At 49.5% G+C, this 26545-nt stretch overlaps 1 protein-coding gene across 2 annotated transcripts in view; it reads right to left on the bottom strand.

Moving 5' to 3' along the window:
• The window catches only part of SPIRE1 (spire type actin nucleation factor 1), a gene marked incomplete at its 3' end in the record, with an annotated part of 113990 nt that overhangs the window by 71294 nt on the left and 16151 nt on the right, over positions 1 to 26545 (bottom strand). For both annotated transcript variants that reach the window (XM_080714588.1, XM_080714589.1), the window contains exon 2: positions 24160 to 24194. The remainder of the gene's footprint in view (positions 1 to 24159; positions 24195 to 26545) is intronic.

Below are 26545 nucleotides of genomic sequence, written 5' to 3'. Positions count from 1 at the left end.
GGGTTCCACCCCCAATTCCACACACACACACACAAAAGTATTATTGCCTAAAACTGTGTTACAGGGACGGTAAACATTTACTGAGCAGGCACTGCATGCAGCAAGTACGCCAAGCTCCATGGGACGACATCAGGAGCCCTGCCTTCAAGGGACATGGCTCTCGCCCCGCTTCCTTCTGATTAGGAAAGGACACGCTCAAGGTCACACGGCCAGCAGAGCCAGGACTGAGCAGGCAGCACCTAACGCTGTGCGGCTGAGGAGTGGGTATGCACAAGCAGCACTGGACAGATGGACGAAGTGGACAGAGTACTGGATTCCAATTCTCCATTTAGTAGGCTTTGCGACTCTCAAGAAAAAAACAAAAAGCCGCAAAGCTTACCCTGCTTTCAGCTGCCTGGTCTATAGTAAGACATGACCTGCAGAGTTCTAATGTGGTTCCAAACGCTAAATAAATTCTACACAAGTAACAGTGCTGAAAGCCAGCCAAAGCAAAGGTAAGGGGCCAGGTTTGATCGGATGGCCGTGAGCACGCTGGTGAGCCCGGAGAGCTCCGCAAGCCGCACACAGGCCCTCCCTCCCTCGGACTCATCAGAACCACAAAAGGCCGGGTATGATGGCGCACGCTTGTAATCCCAGCACTTGGGAGGCTGAGACAGGAGGATCGCGCAGGTCTGAAGCCAGCCTCAGCCAGAGTGAGGCTCTCAGCAACTTAGTGAGACCCTGTTTCCAAATAAAGTATAAAAATGGGTCTGGGAGTGTAGCCCGGAGGTAGAAAGCCCCTGGGTTCCACCCCCAGTACCAAAAAAAAAAAAAAAAAAAAAAAAAACACCTCAGGGAGGCCGGAGGCTAGGGGACCACAGGGAGGCCAGTGACCAGAGGGAGGCAGAGACCATGGGGAGGGCCGGGGACCACAGGAAGGCCAGGAACACGGGGAGGCCAGGGGATCACAGGGAGGCAGGGACCACGGGGAGGGCCGGGGACCACAGGGAGGCCAGGAACACGGGGAGGCAGGGATCACAGGGAGGCAGGGACCATGGGGAGGGCCGGGGACCACAGGGAGGCTGGGGGACCACGGGAAGGCCAGGAACACGGGGAGGCCGGGGATCACGGGGAGGCAGGGACCATGGGGAGGGCCGGGGACCACATGGAGGCTGGGGGACCACGGGAAGGCCAGGGACACGGGGAGGCCGGGGATCACAGGGAGGCAGGGACCACGGGGAGGCAGGGACCACGGGGCACCCTCTGGAGACCTGCTGCCCTCACCAACGTACTGGAGTCGTCAGCTGCCGGGTTGGGCTAGGGAGAGCCCAGCTCAACGCAAAGGCCTCCTGTCTCAGCCTCCCAAGCACCAGTGTCGGGGCGTGTGCCCGTGCACCTGCTGGGGTTTATGCTTCCTAAACTAAATCCTGCTTCTTTCAAAGCCAGTGGTTAAATCCTGATCCTGCCACCAGAGGCTGTGGCTCTGAGCTGGAAAATCACTGGCTCCACTTTCCACCTCACAAGCACTCTCTTGTTTCACTTAAAAACCTCCACGGGCTGCTCCCGCCGCTTCACGGCTCCGCGTCTTTTACTCCTTTCCTAGTGATGACCTACTAATCATTCTTTCAGGCACATTGACTCAAAACTCTGGAAACCTACAATTTGAGTTCTATCAGTAAGCTTTTGTGTGTGAGTGTGTTGTGTGTGTGTGTGAGTGTGTGAGAGTGTTGCGGAGGGATGAACCCAGAGGCACTCTGAGCTACGCCCCCAGCCTGATTTTCTTCTTATTTTGAAACAGGGTCTTGCTAGGTAGGTGAGAGTCTCACTACTTGCTGAGACTATCTTCAAACCTGCGAGCCTCCTGTCAGCCTTTCAGGCACTGGGATCACAGGCACGCACCACCACGCCCAGCTTAAGCTTTCAATTGCAGTTTTATCCCTGCTTAACCTTAAACTTCATTTACCACTTTAGATGTATTTAGGCTTCATTACAAAAGCTGCTGTTTCAAGACACAAACACCCTCCCACTGGCCCGAGGTGACCAGTCGTGTCAGCACCGGTGAAGATCATGGGCAGTCATTTACATGTTAACTCACATATGTAAAAAGAGATCAAGTGTCAGCACCGGTGAAGATCATGGGCAGTCATTTACATGTTAACTCACATATGTAAAAAGAGATCAAGTGAAAGAAACACAGCTTGGATTTTCATAACAGCTGGCAGTGTTCTGCTATTTTTGTGCATTATCATACTTGAGTGCTACTGAATGAGTATCATGCATACTGTGTCCTCCCTCCTTGGCTCTAGAGATAGAGACTGAGATTGAGCTCATTAGAGCAGGTAGGAACAGACCTGAACCCAGGCCCAGGCCTGCTTCCTCGCTTGCCCACTGCACGGCTGGGCTCCACACAGCCACAGGGAGCTGAGCTGGAGGAGAGCCACCGGAGGCGCTCCTGACCTTGGACGCCACCCCAGCTGAGGGCCGCAGGCAGCCTGCCGGGGTCCAGGACAGGTGGCGCTACTCTTCCTGCGACCTTCCCCTAGGGCGCAGGAACTGACAGGACTGTAAAGTATGCCCCGCAGCCTCCTGTGCTCTCAGGTACAACTCGCCCATTCCACATGCTTTTCCTGTTTGACACCTCTCAATAAAGCTTCAGTGCCGAACTGAAAAGACAAACAAGCAAGCCTGGGCCAAGAAGAGGCAGGGCACCGGCAGCTGTGGCACCCGGCTGCCAGCTCCTTCTGGCTTTCCCCGAGTGGCAGCCATCACCTCCCCGATCCTTCTGCATCAGAGAGGGAGCAGGATCCAGGTCAGAATCAAGTTACCTCCGGCTACAGAGTAGCTGAATGCAACAATCCTGAACACAAACATGCCCATCTTTTGTTCATGTACAACTTGTCTTCATGAGGCAAACTTGTTGCTGAAGAAAAAAAGCTTGTCATTCTTAGAGGGTTGGATACATCCTAAGTATACTCAGGAGGAGCTGAATCCAGGAGCACTTTAATTCCACCTCCTTCCTGTAGCTCTCCTGTATGTAACTGGAAAGTCATCCTAGAGGCCCTCTAACTACTGAGTAAGCCATGTTCCACTTTTCTTTCAGTAAAGTCTGCAAACTAGGCATTATTTTTCCCATAAGAAGTTATAATATATCCCAGTATTGGGCCATAAACACTATTCAAATGGAAAACACAGTGGTGTGTGTTTCATACCCTCCCCACCCCACCCCCAGCCTGGAGTGGAGAGGAGGACATGGCCACCGCAAGCCCTGGAGCTGTGAGGAGCAGAAGAGACAGAGACAGAGAGAGACAGAGAGACAGAGAACAGAGACAGAAACAGAGACAGAGAGTGGAGAGAGAGACAGAGAGGAGGGGCCGAGGCTCAGCGCTCGCTCGGGTAGGGCCACAGGCCCAGCGCCCTTTCCCGAGCCAGGCTCCTCCCATGTGCTCCTGGCCCTGTACCGAGCTTGCGAGGTGGTCACACGTGGGCCATGATTTCCTTGGCCTTAATACAGACTCACGGCAGGAATGTCAGTCAAGGTAGCAACTCTGAACAGCATACTGCCATCTAGTATCCTCTCGCCCTCTTGACCTGGCAGGTGAAGAGGCTCTGAAGATGCAGTTACTCTCCCAGCACCACAGTCAGTGGCGTCGCGGCGAGCCTGGGAGGAGCCTCCACTCCAGAAGAGGGGAGGTGAGCAAGTTGCCCTACGCGTGCGTCGGAGGGCGCCGGGGCCCCCGAGGAAGGACGTGTGCAGTGTAGGCAGCGGATGGCCGCCCGGGGGCATCTGGAGGAGGGCAAAGGGCAGCGGCAGGCTGGCCATCTGGAAGAGAGGCAGGAGGAGCAGCCGTGCGCAGGCCCGCCTGAGAGGGCGTGCGTGGCTTGCTGAGCAGTGAGCTGAGGAGCGGCCGCAGCACAGCGCGGGGGCAGCAGAAAGGACTTTGCCCTTGGTCTTAGGGAGGAGGGGAGCCAGCGAGGGTGACTGGAGGGCAGATGAAGACAGGGCTGCGGATGGAAGCCTCTGCCCATGGCCGAGAGTGGACGCCAGGGGAGGAGGCAGGGAAGACGCGCAGCAGCCAAGGTAGTTTCCAGTTAACACCGACAGGAGGACCAAGAGCATCAGCCCACAGGTCAGGGGGTAGGTGTTAAGAATTAAAGTGACTCCAAGGCTTGGTCTTGATGGAGTACAGGGAAATCAGGATTCCGCTGTAGGTGTGTCAAGTGTGCGATGTGCTGAATTTGAATTCACTGATAGGCGAATGGCCCGTCCATCAGCAGTCTATGTGAGGGACGTAACGATGACCGGCTGCAGGTACCAGGCGTCCAGCCATGAGCACAGGATGGTTAGCACTCAAACGAGCCCAGAAGACATCACTGTCCTGGACCAGCACTTCAGTAAAGAGAAGGACTCAGTGGGATTCCCCTTCTTCAGAGATAATGACAAGCTGTCAGCAACTTGGCGTCCCTTAGCTGAAGTCACTGGAAGGGCTTTTGAAATGTGCCACACTAGTAACCTATTAAATCAACATGGTAGAATCACATTCTGCAATATCCGCACAATCCATCAGTGAGGAACTGCAGACCCTGAGCCCAGCGACCCTTCTGCAGCACCGCCACAGCTTCCGAGCCAGGAGTCCCGGCTCATCTCCTTGCAAAGCTGTAGCTCCTGCCCACATCCGCCTCAAGGCACTGATCGGCACTCCACACCGCCAGGAATGGCAACACACGCTGGGCACGGGAGGGGCCGGCCGCCTGACCGAGCTCCTCGGGAGCCTCTGCACAGCCGCGCCTCACCCTGGAGGCCTGCCGCACTTGGGAGAAGAAAGGCAGTGGACACCCAAGACACATGGAGGCTCCCTGACCCATGATGGGTTACAACCTGCTAGACCCATCGCCAAGTCAGAAGTGCCCTGACCCACCTAACTTGCCCAACATCCCAGTCAGCAACAACGCACGCTGCAGAGGGTCCATGTCGCTGCCGGCTCAGGACGTACTGCTCTAGCCAGCATCGCGAGAGGGTCCCATCACACAATGCCACCTCAAAAGATCAGCCAGGCGTGGTGGCGCACGCTTGTAATCCCCGCGCTTGGGAGGCGGAGACAGGAGGGTTGTGCAGGTTCGAAGCCACCTCGCTGGCTTAAGAGACCCTGTTTCCAAGTAAAAAAAATAAAAATAGGTCTGGGAGTGTAGCCCGGAAGTAGAAGGGCTTCCAGGAACGCCAGTACCACCAAAAAAAAAAAAAAGATCAAGCCGGGCATGGTGGCGCACGCTTGTAATCCCAGCATTTGGGAGGCTGAGACCTGGAGGATCGCGGTTCACGGACAGCCTCAGCTACTTAGTGAGGCCCTCTGCAACTCAGTGAGACTCGGTTTCAAAATAAAGAATAAAAAATAGGGCAGGGGTGTAGCTTGGAGGTCAAATGCCCTTGGGTTCCACCCCCAGACCCACAAAAAAAAAAAAAATCAGCCTCAAAATCTGGAGCACGGCTTCTAATGACTGTGTTTCTTTTGTACAATCATAAATTCAAAATCCAGGAAAACAACTCTAATCTGGGGGCCTGCACAGAGTGCTACGCAAGTTCACTTCCACGATCCTTGGAGCCTAACCAAGTGCTTTTTTTTCTAAAGTTGCCCATCCCCAAGTATTTGCTGTAGGTCATTCTCCTGTGTATCAAAGGCTTATTATGAGTCACTAGCTTACAAAAATAAATTAAAAGCCTCTAAAGTGATTTTAAATCAATTTAAGCCAGTTATAAAATCCTCATCAGAGCTAATGCCTAATTATTATGTAAGACAGGCTTAGAATACAAACTAAATCATAACACATAAACTGTAATTTTCTTAGAAAGCAAATTCTCTACTTAAAAATTTAAGACTAGCTAGGCATGATAGAGCACACTTGTAATCCCAGTACTTGAGAGGCTAAGACAGGAGGATCGCAGGTTCGCAGCCAGCCTCGGGTACTTAGTGAGGCCCTCTGCAACTTAGTGAGACTGTTTCAAGATAAAGAATTAAAAAAAAAAAAATAGAGCTGGGGGTGCAGCTCAGAGGTCAAGGTCAAATGCCCCTGGGTTCCATCCCCAGTACCACTACCAAAAAAAAAAAAAAAAAAAAATTAAGACTACACAGGCATGAGAATACTAACATTATCACTTAGCTATCAAGCAAGACTAATATATTAAGAAATAGGACACTGTTAGAGTCCACACTGGAATGGCAGCACATTCTGTGAAGCCACCATTCATTCAAAAAGAAGCACCGACTGCTGGGCGTGGTGGGCACGCTTGTAATCCCTGTGCTTGGGAGGCAAAGACAGGAGGATTGCGCGGGTCTCGCTGGCTTAAGAGACCCTGTTTCCAAATAAAAATATAAAATAGGTGTGGGAGTGTAGCCCGGAGGCAGAAGGGCTTCCAGAAGCCCCGTACCACAAAAGCACGCACTGACTAAGTGTATCCTACACGGCCAGCGCCTCACTGGACAGGGAGACACAGGAGATAGGCCCGGTCCCCTTTCTGAAGGACTTCAGCTGCTGGGAGAAATACTGAAGACCGCGTTCAGTTAAAACACAGCAGGCTGTTTCCTCAGAAGCAAGCAGAGACGCTGCCTACAAAGCACACAGTCCAGGAGACTCCTAACTCAGGCTTTGAAGACACACACAGCAGCTGGGCAGAGTGAGAGGCGTGTCACGGGGAGGGCTGGCCTGCGGCTGCCTGCGTGGACAGAACATCACATCCTAACAGTGGCTCCGTACACACGGCCTGGACCAGGACACTCGGGATCAGACTCGCTCCACCTTTCAGAGTTATTTCAAGTTCTGGAATATGCGCAAAGGTTTTCTGGCCAGGCAGTCCTAATCCAAAACCTGAAAGTCGCCAGGCGTAGTGACGCGCACTTGTGATCCCTGCATTCGGGAGGCTGAGACCAGAGGATCGCGGTTTGCAAACAGCCTCAACTACGAGTGAGCCCTCCTCAACTTAGTGAGACCCTGTTTCAAAATAAAAATAATAAAAAAAAATAGAGCTGGGGGTGGAGGTCAGAGGTCGAATGCCCCTGGGTTCCATCTCAGACCCACAAAAAACAAACAAAAACACCCCTGAATCCAACTGGAATTGTGTCACAATCCTTTGAGTTTGGGGTTTCAGAGCATTTGGGATGTCAATTTTTAGATGACCTATATTATCAAAGTAAACAATAGGAGGGAAGAAAAGAGATGAAACCAGAGAGCCCAACCTTATCAGTGACTCTAAACCAGAGGGGCCAGCCCATCACAGGGACTGTGAATGAACAAACAGCGGGCCTGCCAAGAAAGGGGAGCTGGCTGAGTGACACAGCCTACGTCCACGCAATGATGCATTACGCAACCACAAAAGATGCTGAAATATACTGAAAACTTGATGCCTGGACATGCTCTCTAAAGTAAGTATTTATTGCTCACCTGCTAGTGCATGAGCCAGGCAGGGGAAAGCTTAGGTTACAAAGCCATCCGTGATCACGTGAGATTGTCATTACGCACTCCCACAAAAAAGATGAGATCACAAAGTGCTAGCAGCTATTTGAGGAAATGGGGTTGGAGGTGATTTCTCTATCTGTTTTCTAAACCTTGCCTTATTATAAAATTAGTATGAACAACCCAAAGTAGATAGAATTTTTCACAGAGCCAAGCAGTTCTTTTTTCTTTTTTTTTGGGGGGGGGTGGTACTGGGGTTCCTGGAAGCCCTTCTACCTCCGGGCTACACTCCCAGACCTATTTTATATTTTTATTTAGAAACAGGGTCTCCTAAGCCAGCGCGAGCGGCTGGCTTCGAACCTGCGCGATCCTTCTGTCTCCACCTCGCAAACACGGGGATGACAAGCGTGCGCCACCACGCCCAGCGAGCCAAGCAGTATTAAAGACAACCATATGCATGGCTAATGCATACAGGGTCTGGCAAATGGTGGATTTCGAATGTTGTGTGCGATTTTGTGTGTGTGTGATACTGGGGGTGGAACCCAGGGGCTTTCTACCACTGAGCTACCCCCCCACTCCTATTTTTACTCTTTATTTTGAAACAGGGTCCCACTAAGTTGCAGAGGGCCTCACTAAGGAACTGAGGCAGGCTGTGAGCCCAGATCCTCCCGTCTCAGCCTCCCAAGCACTGGGACTACAAGCATGCCCACCTCGCCCGGCTGCGTCTGGTTAAGTGATTATGCAACGGACCTTTCAGTGTGGATGTGACTATGAACGAGGCACAGTTCTCCCCCTCCAAGGGCTCACACACTGCAGCCAACACAGGAGGCGGCAGAAGGCAGGACGGGGCGGGGGCAGAGCTGTCATCCACGAGTGCTGTGGGCTTGAGGGACAGACCTCGGGCATTCTAGAAGCTGCCTTTGAACATCCGCCGAACGTACCCCAGCCAGCCGCATCTATCCCACATCACCTTGACCTATTTGCCACCAGAAAAAAAGGGGCTGGGTGGTGGGAGACACTACGCCAACTGTACAGAGGCGGCTCACAGCGCCGGGCTGTGCCTGGCTGGCTCCACAAGGGGCCCTTTGTGCGAGGGCACAACGGCCAGCCCAGCGGCCCCGGCAGCCGGTCTGCTCCTGCTCCCAGTGCTCTGGGCTGTCAAGGGCAGATGTGCGATCGGGGCTGACTGAATACCAAGTTTCAAGTAACGCCAAAGAGCTAGAAGAGGGGAAGCCCTACAGGACCCAACGCTTACTGAGAGAAAATAAAAATGAAGGCCCAGGAAGACGCAAGGGTCTGGTCCTGTTCCATCTGGCAAATAAACCCAAACCACAAATGCTCCTGAGTTCATCTCAACTCTTCATCGACTCCTGAAACACCTGCTTTATCTTCCAGATTATTTTACCTTTTCATTGCATAGACATTTTTCTTCTTTACCACACCACTTCTTTATTTTTAAAGAATAGGAATAATCAAATATATAATATCTGCTCACTTTGAGTATTATAATCTTTCTTATACAGAAGCTTATAAAATTTTCCCTAGAAAGTTTAAAAACAGAAAATAAGTATAGGCCACACAAGTGATTATAATTTGAATTATTGCCTACAGCAGATATCCAGTGAAATCTTAGTAGGAGAAATCTTTGGCTTACATAAAACTCCATATATTTCAATGACTGCGGCATTAGGTCTTGTCTATTGGGGGGTACTGGGGATTGAACCCAGGGGCATTGTATCTCTGAGCTACACTCTCAGCCTTATTTTTATTTTAAAATAAGGTCTCACTAAAGTTGTAAAGGACTTCACTAAGTAGCTGAGGCTGGCCAAAAACCTGCGATCCTCTTGTCTTAGCCTCCCAAGTATTAGGTTTACAAGCATCTGCCACCATGCCAACTCCTTAGGTTTTTTTTTTTTTTTTTTTTTTTGGTGGTACCGGGGATGGAACCCAGGGGCATTCTACCACCAAGCTACACTCCCAGCCAGATTTTTTATTCTTTATTTTGAAACAGGGTCTCACTGAGTTGCAAAGAGCCTCACTAAGTAGCTGAGGCTGTCCCTGAACCAGGATCCTCTCCCAAATGCTAGGATTACAAGCGTGCACCATCATGCCTGGCTCCTTAGATCTAAGTTTAAAATACTGTTTTGCTCACACATTTCTAACTTTACTTCAAGTACTCACAAAACCCGTAGTAGACATTATAACTTACCGTGGAACAATCCCTTGCCGGTCCCTCAAGCAGTCCCTGTAGATAGGGGCCCTCACAGCGCAGTCGTGGCCGTGCATGGCCACGTTCACCCCTCACCACGGTTTCTTCCTCCACCTAATGCACAACTGCCCAACAGTCTGCTCCTCGCCGCAGCCCATCCTCCCTCCGGCGGCCCTCTGGACCACGGCCTCCTGTCCTTCACGGACCTAAGCACCTGATTCCTATTCTCCACACCTCGTCTCACTTTGGGTCTCGGTCTAGTCTTTGCACACACACTCAGCCTTACTTAAAACTGTTCAGAGAGCCAGAGTTCAAAGAGCCTGTGTGGCGTCCATCCTCCTTCCAGGTCTGGAGGAGCAGTGGGGTAGCCCCAGAGGCTGAGTATGCCCAGCAGGGGAGAAAGGTGTGCCATGGTGGGGCACTGCTTGAAGTGTTAGTCTCAAGTGAAAGTGGCCCATCTTTTAAAAATGTGTCATTTGCAGGTCTCTGCTGGGCAGAAGTTCCCACGTCTTATTCACATACACTCAACCCCCTGCTTACCAATTTCCCGTCCTGCCTGAGAGGTGCCTGACAAGCCCCTTGCTTACTGCATCCCTCTGCTTGGGGAAAATTCCAGTCCTCTTACCTGCGCTCTAACAACCCAAGTAACTCCGCTGACTACCCAGCCACACTAAGCCCACTGCGCCTGCCCCGAGATAATGGCCTCAAACGACCTGTGTGGGGTCCTGGGCTGTGGCGGACATGGGCTCCATCTTCATCTGCCCGCCGCCACCTTTCGTGAAGACCCACCAGACAGGCCCTGGCCAGACAGCTTGCCTGGGCCCCGCTCAGAGCTCTGCGTTCCTGTGCCTGGAGCTTTAGGGGTTTGCCAAATGAATGGCTTTGTCTCAGGGCCCCAAGATAATTCAACTGCTTCAAGGGAATGCTTGGCAAGAATAGGAAACTGCACCGAGGGTGATAAGCATGGTGGTAATGTGTGAGGCCCGCGTACAGCGGGCGTCTGCACTCAGCGCAGAAGCGCAGTGGGCCTGGCCTGCACCGTCTTCCGAGCGGGCAGCCTTGCTGCCTGAAGTGGCCATGGATCCTCTTGGTGGTGTGGTTAAACATGCAGGCCAGAGCCCCAGCAAGACGCCCACGTGCAGAGCTGGGCGAGGGGGCCTGCGGAAGTGGGGGCAAGAGACGCAGGCGGTGCCGGGCAGTGGCAGGGCGCACGTACTTTGGATATTTACACCACAGGCTAGGCTGAGTCACCAAACTTAGGGGCATATAAGCTTGGACTTTTCAAAATTTTCAATGCCTGTTAGAAAATTAGAAACATCTATATCATTTATTCCTAACATTTCTTTCTTGTACTTTGTATAGTTATTTAAGTATATATATTCCAAACTAAACTAGAAATATTCATCAAATTATGTTGGAAGCAATAATTCATGTGTGTGTGTGTGTGTGTGTGTGTGTGTGTAGGACTGGGGGTGGAATCCTCGGGCTTTTCTACCTCCGGGCTATACTCCCAGACCTATATTTTAGACTTCATTTGGGAACAGGGTCTCACCACTAAGTTGCTGAGAGCCTAAGTAGCTGAGGCTGGCTTTCCTGTGCAATCCCCGTCTCAGCCTCCTGAGCGCTGGGATTACAAGAGCGCGCCACCACGCCTGGCTTAGCAATAATTCTTTTAAGAATATTACCAGAGTTCCTGGTATTTTATTAAAAGTATTTTTAATTCTGCCTGAGACCTTCTTTGGAGAGCATATAATACTCAAACTGCATTTTTTTTTTTTTTTTTGGTGGTACTGGGGATCCTGGAAGCCCTTCTACCTCCGGGCTACACTCCCAGACCTATTTTATATCTTTTATTTGGAAACAGGGTCTCTTACACCAGCGCGGCTGGCTTCCAACCTGCGCGGTCCTCCTGTCTCCGCCTCCCGAGCGCGGGGATGACGAGCGCGCCCACCACGCCGGCTCTCAAAATGTATTTTAAGGACGGTAAAGAAGACAGTGCACATGATCACCACCTGCGTTCAGGCTGTGTCCGCCCCAACGCATCACTAAGGTGAACAGTGAAACTTCATCAAGCCAAATAAACTACCAGTTCAGGAAGGTTTACGTGTATGTTTCCATGTTTTGTGTTTGTCTGTAGTACTGGGTATTGAACCCAGGGGTGGGGTGAATTCATTCGAACCACCCCCTCATGTTACCCTTGGGTACATGAGGCTATAACTGTCTTCTCTATTTCTATCTTTTTAATAAACTTCTTTAAATCTTAAAAAAACAAAAAAAGAACCTAGGGGTGCTCTACTCCCAAGCTACACCCCCAGTCATTTTTAAGTACTGGGGCTCCAGGTATGTGCCACCATGTCCACCTTATCATTTATTTTAATGCCTCTGGACTCTTGAGATTTTCCTGGAGAGAGGATAGGAGAGAGAGGGGGAAAAAGGGGAGGGAGGGAGGGAGGGAGGGAGGGAGAGAGAGAGAGAGAGAGAGAGAAAGAGAGAGAGAGAGAGAGAGAGAGAGAGAGAGAGAGAGATTGATTATGTGTGTTACCAAGGACTGAACCAAATGATGAGCTACACCCCCAGACCTTTTTATTTTGAAATAGGGACTCATTAAGTTGCTGAGGCTGGCCTCAAACTTGCAATCCTTCTGTCTCAGCCTCCCAAGTACTGGAGATTACAGGTGTGTGCCACCATGCCTGGCTCCTATAAGTTTTAAATTATATCAAAATAAAACTTTCAAGGATAATGGCTCACAAGAAAGCAGGCTGCCCTGTTACTGGGCAGCGCCTAGCGGGTGGCTTTGGGACAGAGCTCTTGCTTGTCATTTAAGTCAATTTAAGCTCTTTGGGACTTTTTATTAACATATAAAAGTCTCAAATTCCTACATGTCTTTTACCCAACTTCCCCAGCAGTTAACACGCTGCTGGCGTTCACTCGATCATTCTCTCCCACATACTTACTTCACAGTCGCACCCAACGTCCTCACTACCTAAACACTCGAGAGTAGACTCAACGCCTCACCCCAGGTCTCCTGCGGCGCCTGGAGAGCCCCGTGCCCAGGCGGCCACCGTGGACGGTCACATCGGGAAATGTCTCGGCGATACAAGCTAAGCTGTCGACACCTCGTGTCAGCACTGTCCCCAATGCACTCTCTGCCATTTCCTGGCCCGGTGTCACCCCTCACGCCTGCTGCGTGCCTCTCTGGGCTCCCTCATCTGGAACAGTCCCCCGGCTTTGTACTGCACGACAACACTGTTCAGAGTGCAGGCCGGGCACTTGTCCCTCGGGTATGGCTGTCTCCTGTTCCAGGGTGACGCGGGTTGGCAGGGTGCCCGGGGAGGTGCAGCGTCCTTCAAGCCCGCTGGAGGCACGTGGGCAGCCGGGAACTCCGACCCATGAGGTGGGCACACTGAGGTCCAGCCAGGCTCCTGTCTCTGGCCCTCCTGATCGCGGGCAGGCCCACGATGTGCCTCTGGCAAGTCGGATGCTGGTCGCCCTCCCTGCCACGACCGGAGCCCTAGGCAGCCGCTAGCAGCGGGGTGTCCCAGCCAGTGCGGGCTAGGCAATGAAGCCACAGCCACGGCAGCTGAGTGCGGCCAGCACGCGCCAGAGCAGGCTGTGGGGCTCCCCAGCTGAGCCCCGAAGACCCCGCCCCGCCGACAGCTGGGCTCCAGGCCCAGGCTCCCGATGCCTGCGAACCGGAACCCGTAGACAGCAAGCATGCGCTTCCTTCTTTCCTCTTCCCTACTAGGGACTGAACTCAGGGTGCCCTCCACTGAACCATACTTCCAGTCCTTTTTATTTTATTTATTTATTTATTTATTTATTTATTTATTTATTTATTGCAGTACTGGGGATGGAACCCAGGGGCAGTCTACCTCTGAGCATTCTACCCCCAGCCCAAATTTTTATTCTTTCTTTTTTGTTGTTGTTGTTTTGTGTGTGTGTGTGTGTGTGTGTGTGTGTGTGTGTGTGTGGTTTTTTGTTGTTATTTTTTGTTTTTTGCAGGTCTGGGGATTGAACCCAGGGGCATTCGACCTCTGAGCTATACCTCCTGCCCGATTTTTTATTCTTTATTTTGAAACAGGGTCTCGCTAAGTTGCAGAGGGCCTCACTAAGTAGCTGAGGCTGTCCGCGAACCGAGATCCTCCAGTCTCAGCCTCCTGAATGCTGGGATTACAAGCGTGCGCCACCACACCCGGCTTATTCTTTCTTTTCTTTTCTTTTTTTTTTTTTTTTTTTGGTGGTACTGGGGTTCCTGGAAGCCCTTCTACCTCCGGGCTACACTCCCACGGCTACACTCCCAGACCTATTTTTTAACATTTTTATGTGGAAACAGAGTCTCTTAAGCCAGCGAGGCTGGCTTCGAACCAGCGCGATCCTCCTGTCTCCGCCTCCCAAGCTCAGGGATTACAAGCGTGCGCCACCACGCCCGGCCTTATTCTTTATTTTCAAACAGCATCTCACTGGGTTGCAAAGGGCCTCACTAAGTAGTAGCCAAGGCAGGCTGTCCTTGAACAGCGATCCTCCCGTCTCAGTCTCCCAAATGCTGGGATGAAAAGCATGTGCCACCAGGCCCGGCCTATTTTTATTTTGAGCCACGGTCTCACAAAGTTACCCAGGCTGGCCTCCAACCTGTTCTCCTCCTGCCTTAGCCTCCCAGGTGCTAGGATCACCAGTGTGTACCACCCTGCCCGGCTAGGTAACTGCTTTAAGCTTCCATTTGACAGAACTGCCACACAGCAGTAGGAGACCTCACTGGCTGCAGTGGTCCTGCCGCACTCCCCAGGTCTGCTGGCCAGGTGTGCTCTGGGCTCAGGGCTGCCCCACGCCCGGGCCTTCGTGAACACAGACGTTTCTGTAAGAACCCACAGACACAGACACGCACACATAAACGCAAAGCACGGAGGCTGCGCTGGCTGTGTGCCGGGCATCCAGCAATCGGAGTTTCTGGCACCTGCCTGACCCAGGCAGCAGCATCAGAGCCAGATACAAAACCCTCGCTCGCTACTGGAGAACAAAGTCATAGTGAAAAGACTGCGCTTTCGTCTCACTCTGATTCATAATTCTGAGGCACACACCCAAAAGGCTGTGCTTGGGCTTCTGGCCCCGTCATCACTCCAAACGCTTCATGTTAACTGTTTTGTATTTACTCTTCTATTTAGAGATTGCGCACTAGGTACAAAACTATCTGTGGCACTAGGCAGCCGGAACAGAGCAAGGCGCCAACCAGCAGTAGGCCTCCTCTCCACGGCCTCCTCTCCATCCAGCTCGCTTCCTGGGCTGCTGGCCTTCCCAAAGCCACTGAGCTACCTGATCCTTTTACCTACCGAAGATTTGTGATTCACGAGGCAAATGCCCCCTTTTACTAGCAGTATGCATGTAACTTAAAAGCTGCGCTATTTTCATACCTGCCAAACAACAGAAGATAACTTTGGTGAGACAGGAAATCTGCTTTTTACTTAGCTCAAGGTCAACAAATTTTAGAAAATTATTTCAGTTATCGGGGAGATAATCCAATAAAACACTAAATCTTAGCCAGGCAAAGTGGCACACTCCTGCACCGCAGCCCTATTCTTATTTCTATTTTTTTTTTTTTTTTTGAATTGGGGTCGCACTAGGTAAATGGGAATCTCACTACTTGCTGAGGCTGTCCTTGAACTTGTGACTCTCTCCTCTCAGCTCCCAAGTACTGGGACTACAAATGTGTGCCACCACCCTGGCTCCATTTGTCAGTACTTGGGAGGCTGAGACGGAAGGATCACAGGCTCAAGGACAAGTCAGCAACTTAGCAAGGTCTTCTGAAACTTAGTGAAACCATTTCAAAATAAAAAATAAAACAGGGCTGGGGGTGTGGCACAAAGGCAGAACGTCCCTGGGTTCAATATCCTGTATTACAAAACAGTAAAGAAAAACCTAAAATAACACAAAAACAGAACAACACTGAATCTGACAGCTTCATTCATTAGTGTACCTGTTTAACTGTGACTCATGAGTATTTTATTTATTTATTTATTTTTTTTGTGGTACTGGGGCTGGAACCCAGGGGCTTTCTACCTCCGGGCTATACCCCCAGACCTATTTTATACTTTGTTTGGAAACAGGGTCTCACTAAGTTGCTGAGAGCCTCACTAAGTAGCTGAGGCTGGCTTCGAACCTGTGCGATCCTCCTGTCTCAGGCTCCCAAGCGCTGGGAGTACAAGCGTGCCCACCACGCCCGGCTGACTCATGATTCTTTTACACAAGAGTAAATTCCTGGTTTCTAATTGTGTGAGTAACTTGTGACAATCACAAGGTCTCCTTCCTTGTAAGTGGGCTGTGCTCACTCAACATATTCATGAAGAGCTCGTCTTTCTAGAACGAACTACTAACTTCCTCTTATATCTTTCATGTTTTTGAGTTGCTGTACATCTCAGCATTTTTATTTTCTCTCCCAGCTGAAAACCATGGCGCTCTCTACAGAGACTCAACGTTACGGGAACCAAGTCAACCACAGTTCTTGACTTGCCCAAGGTAAGGAGCTCAGCGCGGCCTCCCTCCTCCCTCACCTCGCCTCTAACATAAGCAGGCTAAACACATGCTTCCATCTATAGTTTATCAAATAACACTGCTCACACGTGTGTGCATGCACAAAGACACACAGCACACGCAAGCACACTCCCTGGAAGTACTGTGAAACCACAGCACAATCCTGGAAAACAGGCGCTATTATTTTTTTAGACGGAAGGTTGACCCCAGGGGCATTTTACCTCCGAGCTACACCCCATCCCTTTTTATTTTGAAACAGGGTCTCACTGGGTTGCGGAGAGTCTCATTAAATTGTTGAGGATGAGCCGGGTGTGGTGGCGCACACTTGTAATCCCAGCACTCGGGAGGCTGAGACAGGAGGATCGCACGGGTTCGAAGCCAGCCTCAGCTACTTAGTGAGGCTCTCAGCAACTTAGTGAGACCCTGTTTCCAAATAAAATATAAAATAGGTCTGGGAGTACAGCCCGGAGGTAGAAAGCCCCTGGGTTCCACCCCCAGTACCACCAAAAAATAAAAACTGTTGAGATGGTCTTGCACCCGAGAGCCCCCTGTCTCAGCCTCCCAAGAACTGTGACTGCGAGCATTCACCACAATCATCAGCTTAAAAGAATTTTTTTTTTTTTTTTTTTTTTTTTTTTTTGCGGGTCTGGGGATGGAACCCAGGGGCATTTGACCTCTGAGCTACACCCTCTGCCCTATTTTTATTCTTTACTTTGAAACAGGGTCTCACTGAGTTGCAGAGGGCCTAAGTAGCTGAGGCTGTCCGCGAACCACAATCCTCTGGTCTCAGCCTCCCAAATGCTGGGATTACAAGTGTGCACCACCACGCCCAGTTTAAAAGAATATTTTTAAAATGATCTCAGAGGTCATCACTGTTAATTGTTAGGACAATCCTTATATTTATTCTTCAGATTACATTCTCTGCATATTCTTTTATACAATTAGATCATTCAGTACATACTACATTGTAACTTTTTTATACTATAATGGACTATTTTTCTACCTAAATAATTCTATTTTCTTCATTTGTTTGTTTTGGTTTTGTGTGTGTGTGCGCGCGCGCGCAGTCCTGGGGATTGAGCTCAGGGACATTCACCTCCGGGCTACACCCCCAGCCTTATTTTGATTCTTTTTTTTGAAACAGGGCCTCACTGCTTGCTGAGGCTTGGGCTTGTGATTCTCCTGCCTCAGCCTCCCAAGTACTGGGACTACAAATGTCCCCCACACCCAAGTCCGCTCGGTATGCAGTCTTCTGCTACACAACAGTAGAGACCTTTAAGGAGATTCTAACTTTCCTTTCTTCTAACCAAGGCTGAACACATTTCTCTCCCTGGAGCACTTCTGAACATCTCCGTGATGACTCTCTGGGAAGGCTCTGACTCGCTGGGTCCAGCACACACTCGATGTGTGACGTCCACTACGCGTCTGCTCTCCAGAATGCCGCGGTTCTCCTCCTGCCTCGCCATCGCACTTCATATCCTCTGCGAACTGCGCTCCCGTGTGTCAGTCATGCTGTGCTGTGTACCGGGGACGGCGCTCTTACCTCTCGCTCCCTCTCAGCAGTGTGTGTGTGTGTGTGTGTGTGTGAGAGAGAGAGACAGACAGACAGACAGACAGACAGACAATTAAACCCCAGGACATGCTACTGCCAAGTTACACCCCAGCCCTATTTAAATTTTATTTTGAAACAGGGCCTCCCTAGGTTGATGAGAAGCTCAATGCTTGCTGAGGCCGTCCTCAAACCTAAATTCTCCTGCCCCGGCCTCCCCAGTACTAGAATTCCAGGCATGTGCACCAGCTCAGCTCCTTCTTTATCTCTTGGCTGTGCTTTTTAGGCTTTGGAGTCACCACGATGCCAGCCCATCAGGTCACAACCTGACATAGACACCTAAGTATACCATTCCCCAGAATGACCATTTCAGTAATAAACGCCATCTGGTGGGAGGAGAGGATGGACTGCAGATGTTCCCTGTAACTATCACATGGCTCCTGCCTCCATCTCACCATACATGGATTCTAAGTGGACACTGTCGAGGAAACACACCAACACCCCTCTGCCAACCTCAGAGAACACTGACCAGCAGAGGCAGCAATTCACACACCTTTTCTCAGAGGACACAGCCATTTCCACTGGTGCAGGTCAACGCCACCAAAGGCCGTACATTGTAGCCCTTCCCCTCCCCTGGGCTGCTGGCGGCAGGCAGTGCAGCTCTGACCCCTTCGGACAGTGTACAGCATCATTCAGCTCCTGCACTGTAACCCACGTGTGAACTCTCACAGTTAAGATCGTGCCTCTGCTACAACAGCAGATAGCAGAGGCATCAAGTCATATTTTATTTCTTATGTGTGGTAATGGGGATTGAACCCAAGGGTGCTCTACCACTGAGCTACACTTCCCGGCCTCTTTATTTTTATTTTTCAGAAATTTGAAATAGGAGCTGGGTGTGGTGGCGCTCGCTAGTAATCCCCGCGCTTGGAAGGCTGAGACAGGAGGACTGAGCAGGTTTGAAGCCAGCCTCAGCTGGCTTAAGATATCCTGTTTCCAAATAAAATATATATAAAAAATAGGTCTTGGAGTGTAGTACAGAGGTAGAAGGCCTAGGTTGCATTCCCAGTACCACCAAAAACAAACAAAAAAAGAAATTTGAAATAGGGGAAAAGCCGGGTGTGTGGCGCACCTTTGTAATCCCAGCACTCAGGAGGCGGAAGACAGGAGGATGGCGGTTCGCGGACAGCCTCAGCTACTTAGTGAGGCCCTCTGCAACTCAGTGAGACCCTGACTCAAAATAAAGAATAAAAAATAGAGCTGGGGGTGTAGCTCAGAGATAGAATGCCCCGGGGTTCCATCCCCGGTACTGCAAACAAACAAACAAACAAACAAAAAAAGAAAAACAAACAAACAAACTTGAAACTCTATCACTAAGCTGCCCAGGCTGGCCTAGAACTTGTGATCCTCCTCATTCATGTAGCCAAAATCGTGCACATATGTAAATAGTTTTATTAAAACACACATTTTCTTTCAGGCCAGATCTTTCAGTTGCTTTTAAGATGAACTAAGGACTACCAATGTCGACTAAAAGAGTCAGTGAGCATCCAAAACCACGTGCGCCAAGGCCGAGCCGAAGTGGGACGGGCACGAACACCTGCAGACAAGACTGACTGTGTGTGTTACTGAGAAGCCAGGAGTGTTCCACCTCTCAGCTACACTCCCAGCCCTTTCTAAGTGTTTTTTCCCCCCCGGGTCTCAGGATGGAGCCCAGGGGCGTTCGACCTCCGAGCTACACCCCCTGCCCTATTTTTTTTTTAATTTTTTATTTTGAAACAGGGTCTCACTGAGTTGCAGAGGGCCTCACTAAGTAGCTGAGGCTGTCCATGAACCGCGATCCTCGGGTCTCAGCCTCCCAAATGCCGGGATTACAAGCGTGCGCCACCACGCCTATGTATGTATGTATGTATGTATGTATGTATGTATGTATGTATTTGCAGATCTGGGGATGGAACCCAGGGGCATTTGACCTTCGAGATACACCTCCAGCCCTATTTTTTTTCTTTATTTTGAAACAGGGTCTCACTGAGTTGCGGAGGGCCTAAGTAGATGAGGCTGTCCACAAACCATAATCCTCCGGTCTCAGCCTTCCGAATGCTGGGATTACAAGTGTGCACCACCACGTCCAGCTTAATTTTTTTATTTTAAAACAGAATCTTTCTAGGTTCCCGAGAGTCTCATTAAATTGTCGGAGCCATCCTCAAACCTGTGATCTTCCTGTCTCAGCATTTAGCAGTTTATTTTAGACTGCTCAGAAACCATGAACAAAAAAGGTCACTTAATCCTGTTTGGGTCAAAACTCCAAGCCCGGAGTGAGGCCAGCCCAGGGCCTGCTGCAGCGTGTGCGCTCACTCCTGCCCAGGACGCCCGGGCTCCTGCCAAATCATTTTCAGGAGATGGGACTATACAGAACAATTCTTGGACCATCTTTTTTTGGGGGTGCAGGGATTGAATCCCGGGGCATTCTGCCTCTGAGCTACAACCCAGAGCTACTTCATTTTTTATATGAAAACAAGATGCTGCTAAGGGAGGCTCTCAGCTGGCTTCAAACTTGCAATTCTCCTGTCTCAGCCTCCCAAAGATGGAGTTACAGGCACGCACCACTGCAATCACCTGACCCAACCGTTTGTTTTATCGAAACAGGGTCTTCCCAGGCTTGGTTGCGCATGACTCTAATCCCAGAACTAGGGCGGCCAAGACAGGAGGATTACAGTGTGAAGCCGGCCTTAGAAACTTAGAGAGACTTTCTCTCAGCAACCTAGTGAGGCCCTGTTAAAACAAAACAAAACAAAACAAAGCTGGGCGTGGTGGTCCACACTTGTAATCCTGGTTCTTAGAAGGCTGAAACAGGATAGGAGGATCACAGGTTTGAGGACAGACTCAGCAATTTGGTGAGGCTCTCAGCAACCTAGTGAGATCCTGTTTCCAAATAAGAAATAAAATCAGTCTGGGAGTAAGGTTTGGAGGTAGAGTGTCACTGGGTTCAATTCTCAGCACCATACAAACAAACAAACAAACAAATAAACAAATAATAAAAAGGGCTGAGGGTATAGCTTAGAAGTAGAATGCCCTGGGTTGAATCCTCAGTACCACAGACACACACACACACGCACAGAAACAGGATCTTGCTAATGCTGAGGGTCTGAGTTACTGAAGACGGCCTCTACCTGCGGCCCTCCTATCTCAGCCGGGGTAATTTAGAATCATTTAGAATTAAGACTTCTTTGCACATTTCTGCAGCACTAACCCCGTGCTCACCTAACCTTGGAGCTGGAGGCTCGTGGACTATATTTAATTTTCACTGAGTTCTGTCTAGCAAGTTCTTGTCCCTGGCTCCGTACAGCCTGGAACCGACGTGGTCCCAGGTCCGCGGCAGTTACAGAACACTCATCGCTTGACTGTCCCAAATGGGCACCAGCCGAATGCCCAGCAAAAGAGAAATGACTGTATGCAATTCACAGATTTAAAGTGTTGTGTAGCTTGACTGTCCCAAATGGGCACCAGCTGAATGCCCAGCAAAACAGAAATGACCGTATGTAGTTCACCGATCTGAAGTGTTGTGTAGAGCCAGGCGTGGTGGTGCACGCTCGTGATCCCGGCATTCAGGAGGCTGAGATCGGAGGATCAGTTGGCAGACAGCCTCGGCCACTTAGTGAGGCCCTTTGCAACTCAGCGAGACCCAGTTTCAAAATAAAGAATAAAAAATAGGTCTGGGGTGTAGCTTGAAGGAAGAATGCCCCTGGGTTCCATCCCCAATGACCCCTGCACCCCCCCCCAAAATAAATGCATGGAAGTGAAACACAAAATAAGCTACTTAGGCTCTGCATATATGGACTGCTTTCAAAATGGAAGCAGGAATCTTCCACTGCTCAAGTTTCCTCAGCAAAGCTTAAAGTTTTCTATATGGTACAGATTAAAGTCAGCTCTATCAAGAGCTCGCTGAAATCAGCTCTCATAAGATTAAAGTAAAGATAAAGTTAATTTAACTTTACATAATACTTTAACCTATTCCACTTAAAATGCAGCTTCCCCCCAGGGAACAGCAGGCTTGCTCTAGTTATGCATTTAACCTTCTTCCTGTTAAAGGGAAAGGGCCTCTGCATGCTGCACAGGTACCGGTGGGGAAGAGAAGACAGGAGGTGAGGAGATTGGGAACGCTCCCCAAGAGCGCCTCAGGTAGATCGCGGTCTTAAATACTTGGCAACTTTCCTCCAACAACTGTAATCCACACAACCAAATGAAGGCAGAAGGAAAACCGTGCGAACATGGGGTGCGAGCTGCCCTAGTCTGGATCAGAACCACTTCCGTGGCCAATGGCCCAAGGACAGGTCAGTCCACAGGCGTTCCGAGGTCCCTGGCCTGCGATGCCAGCCACTCGGAGGGCAAAGCCCGAGTCGCACGCTGTGGACCCCACGTCCTCTTCGAAGCCGCAAGGCCAGCCAGCGCTCAGTGCTGCCAGTACCCAGATGAGGGGAGCCTGGTTACAGAGGGATGGGGATGGTGGGACTTGATTTTGAGGGTGGTTAAGAATGTGTTTGCCAGTACTGGAAGAACTGTTAAAAGGGTAAATTATGAGACAGGAGGATCGCACAGGTTCGAAGCCAGCCTCAGATACTTAGTGAGGCTCTCAGCAACTTAGTGAGACCCTGTTTCCAAATAAAGTATAAAACAGGTCTGAGAGTGTAGCCTGGAGGTAGAAAGCCTCTGGGTTCCACCCCCAGCACCACACACACACACACACACACACACACACACACACACACGAAAAGAAAAAGGAAAGAAAGAAAAAGAAAAAAAGGGTAAATTAGACCTTCAAACATGGTTTCCTAGGACTGAATGGATAGAGAGGATAGGGAAATGACTGCTAGTGAATTTGGGGTTTCTCTTTGCAGAAGGTAAAATGTTCTAGTTGAGTACAGGGGCACATGCCTTAAACCCAGTACTTGGGAGGCTAAAACAGGAGGATGGAGGGTTAAGGACAGCCTCAGCAATTTAGTGAGATCTTATTTCAAACTAAAAAATAAAAGAGGCTGCGGTTGAAGCTCCAACACAGAATTCCCCTGGGTTCAATGTCTAAGAACACCAAAAAGAAAAAAAAACAAAGGAAGATAAAATGTTCTGAAGGTGACTGAGGAAATGGTTACACAACACTTTATTTATTTTTTATTTTTTGTGGGTCTGGAGGGTGGAACCTAGGGGCATGTGACCTCCAAGCTACATCTCCTGCCCTATTTTTTTATTGTTTATTTTGAAACAGGGTCTCACTGAGTTGCAGAGGGCCTCACTAAGTAGCTGAGGCTGGCCGCGAACCGCGATCCTCTCATCTCAGCCTCCTGAATGCTGGAATCACAAGTTTGCGCCACCACGCCCGGCTCTACACAACACTTTAAAATGGTAAATTACATACAGTCATTTCTTTTTTGCTGTTGTTTATGGTACAGGGGACTAAACCCAGGAGCACTCTACCTTCACCCCCAGACCTTTTTAAATTCTTTTGAAACAGGGTCTAAGTTGCCGAGAGTCTCACGCCGTTTGTGAGGCTGTCCTTGAACCCGAGTATTATTACAGGTGTGAGCCACCATAGCAGGCACATCCATTTCTTAAAAAAAAAAAAAAAGCCAAAAAACCGGGCGTGGTGGCGCACGCTTGTAATCCCAGTGCTTGGGAGGCTGAGACTGGAGGATCACAGTTCGCGGACAGCCTCAGCTACTTAGTGAGGCCCTCTGCAACTTAGTGAGACCCTGTTTCAAAATAAAGAATAAACAATAGGGCAAGGGGTAGCTTGGAAGTCAAATGCCCCTGGGTTCCATCCCCAGACCCACACACACACACACACAAAGAGTTTCTTAAGTCCTTTCTTCAGGCATTAACAAGTATCTACTGCCCCAACTCTAACGGGCGGGCGGGGCTCTGCTCCTGGAGAGAAGCTCACAGGCGCGTTACCCGCACCCGCGCCTCTCGAGCGCCGCAACAGCACAGGAATCACAGGCACCTTAGACTTCACCACGGCTTTCAAAAGAATTCTTTAAGTTGTTAAAAATAATGGACGCCCTTGTAAAGTCAAACATTTAATCCACCACTGATCTTACCAAAACTGTTTCCAAGTCCCTATGTTTTCTTATATGACAGCAAGTCAATATAGTTCAACACAGTTAAGTGACGTTTTTATTAGGGCTCACTAGTTTAAGCTATAAAAAATAATCCGAACTCACTGAGGGACCTGGATCTTAATAAGTCAATCTAAAACTAAGATTAAGCCATTCTTCACAACACACCCTGACGTCATGACCATGCAAACAAGGTGAACAATTTTTCTTCACAGTTTAGTCTTCCTAAATATAGAAGTATATACTTAACATGGCCTTCTCAGAAACTGAGAATGAGCAGAGTTCAGCACTCAAGTTAATAAAAACAGAACTGCAAAGCTGCTTTACTAGAAATATTTGAATATTTCTCTTACCTCTGTTTCTGTACAACATGAATTTCCCAATTTACCTGTAATAAAAATACAAAAAGTTACTTTCAAAGAATTGTAGGATTTTTTTTTTTTTTTTTTTTTTTGTGGTACTGTGGATGGAACCCAGGGGCCTTCTATCTCCAGGCTACACTCCCAGAACTATTTTATATTTTGTTTGGAAACAGGGTCTTACTAAGTTACTGAGAGACTGAGAGCCTCATTAAGTAGCTGAGGCTGCCTTCGAACCTGTGCAATCCTCCTGTCAGCCTCCCAAGTACTGGGATTACAAGTGTGCACCACCACGCCCAGCTGAATTTTAGGTTTTTAAAAATATTGACAAATGTTTAAGCTACTATGTCCATGACTTCATCATATCTACAGAAATATCTATGGAAATAAAAGGTACTAAGACTCCAGGTCTTGCTCTGAGATAAGCTTCAACAGGCCTAAGCACACTACTTCTCAGTGGAATGGGGCTCCTTGGGAGACTGGCTGGCTCTGGGGCTCCAAAATACGTCCAAAATAGGGACGTTTCAAAATACTGAAAGGACTCTGCAGAATGACAGGTGATGTGAGAGCTCTCTGAGGACTGTGAAGTAGGATTCTTTCCAGTGACCTTTGTTATAAAACTGACGGCGCTTTCCATAACAAGACCAGCAGCCCTGGTGATCCAGAGCGAACCCGTGAGCACCCATGAAAATACACCAGCTTCCCACGTGCAAGGGCTGCCACCAATCCCCGCCAGGCCAGAGCACGAAGGCACCCTGGACAGCTCTCGCCCAGCACACCCAGCTGAGAGGCGTGACCCGAGGGCCGCAGGAACAGCAAGTGGGCCCAAGACGACGCTCCCGAGGCTCAACACCGAGGGAATGGCCAAATCCAGAGCCCCCTCCAGTTCTGGACTGCACTCGGCCTCGCTCAGTGGTGGAATGGGCAACTCTCCGACTGACCTACATCCCAGCCCTAGGGCCATTCCAAGAAAATAAAGACAAATGTTCTCAAACGTGTGCACAGATGTTGAAATTCTCTTTAAAAGAGAATTTGGAGAGCAAATTCAAAATAAAGGGCAGTAAGTGTAGCATCTCTCTGAAAAGCAACGTGTTGATTCTTCTTTTTTTGGGGGGGGTACTGGGAATGGAACCCAGGAGCATTGTATCTCTGAGCTACAATCCCAGCCCTATTTTTTGTCATTTATTTGTTTGTTTATTTTTTGGTGGTACTGGGGGTGGAACCCAGGAACTTTTCTACCTCTGGGTTATACTCCCAGACCTATTTCCTACTTTATTTGGAAACAGGGTCTCACTAAGTTGCTGAGAGCCTCACTCAGTAGCTGAGGCTGGCTTCAAACTGTGCGATCCTCCTGTCTCAGCCTCCCAAGCTCAGGGATTACAAGCGTGCGCCACCAAGCCTGACTATTTATTTATTTGTGGTACTGGGGTTCCTGGAAACCCTTCTACGTCTGGGTTACACTCCCAGATCTATTTTACATATTTTTCTAAATTTGGAAACAGGGTCTCTTAAGCCAGAGAGGCTGGGCTTCAAGTGCAGGGATTACAAGTGTGTGCCACCACACCTGGCCTTTTATTTATTTAGTTAGTTTTTTGGTGGTACTGGGGTTCCTGAAAACCCTTCCACCTCCGGGCTACAATCCCAGACCTATTTCATACTTTTTTTTTTTTTTGGTGGTACTGGGGTTCCTGGAAACCCTTTATACTTTTTTTTCGAACTTGAACGATCCTCCTGTCTCCACCTCCCAAGCATGGGGATTACAAGTATGCGACACCACACCCACCATGGCCTTTTATTTTTTGAAAAGGAGTCTCAGGAGGTTGCAAAGGGTCTCATTAAATAGCTGAGGCTGTTTAATCCTCCGGTCTCAGCCTCCCGAATGCTGGGATTACAAGTGTGTGCCACCATACATTACCTAGGTCACAGTTTTTTTTTAATAATTATGGCCGGGTGTGGTGGTGCAGGCCATATATATATATATATTTTTTTTTCAGGCTGAAGGTATAGCTCAGATCTAGAGTGCCCTGAGTTCAATGTCCAAAACAAAACAAAAAAACAAACAAACAAAAAAAACGCTCTTTGAATAATAAAAAAAATTCTTATAAAAAAATGTTCCAGCCTGGTGTGGTAGCGCACACTTGTAATCCTAGGATTTGAGAGGCTGAGACAGGTGGCTCGTGGTTCGATGACAGCCTCAGCCAATTAGTGAGGCCCTTTGCAACTCAGTGAGACCCTGTTTCAAAATAAAGAATAAAAATAGGGCTGGGGTGTAGCTCAGAGGTAGAATGCCCCTGGGTTCCATCCCCAGTACCACACACACAAAAAAAGTTCTATAGGAACTCAACATGTAAAGACGTATAGATTTTGAAATACAACAGGT

Source organism: Muscardinus avellanarius (genome assembly GCF_963383645.1).
Source record: "Muscardinus avellanarius genome assembly, chromosome: 17".
NCBI classification, from domain to species: domain Eukaryota; kingdom Metazoa; phylum Chordata; class Mammalia; order Rodentia; family Gliridae; genus Muscardinus; species Muscardinus avellanarius.
Note: the sequence above shows the minus strand (reverse complement) of the source record. Positions and strands in the feature narration are given on the sequence as shown.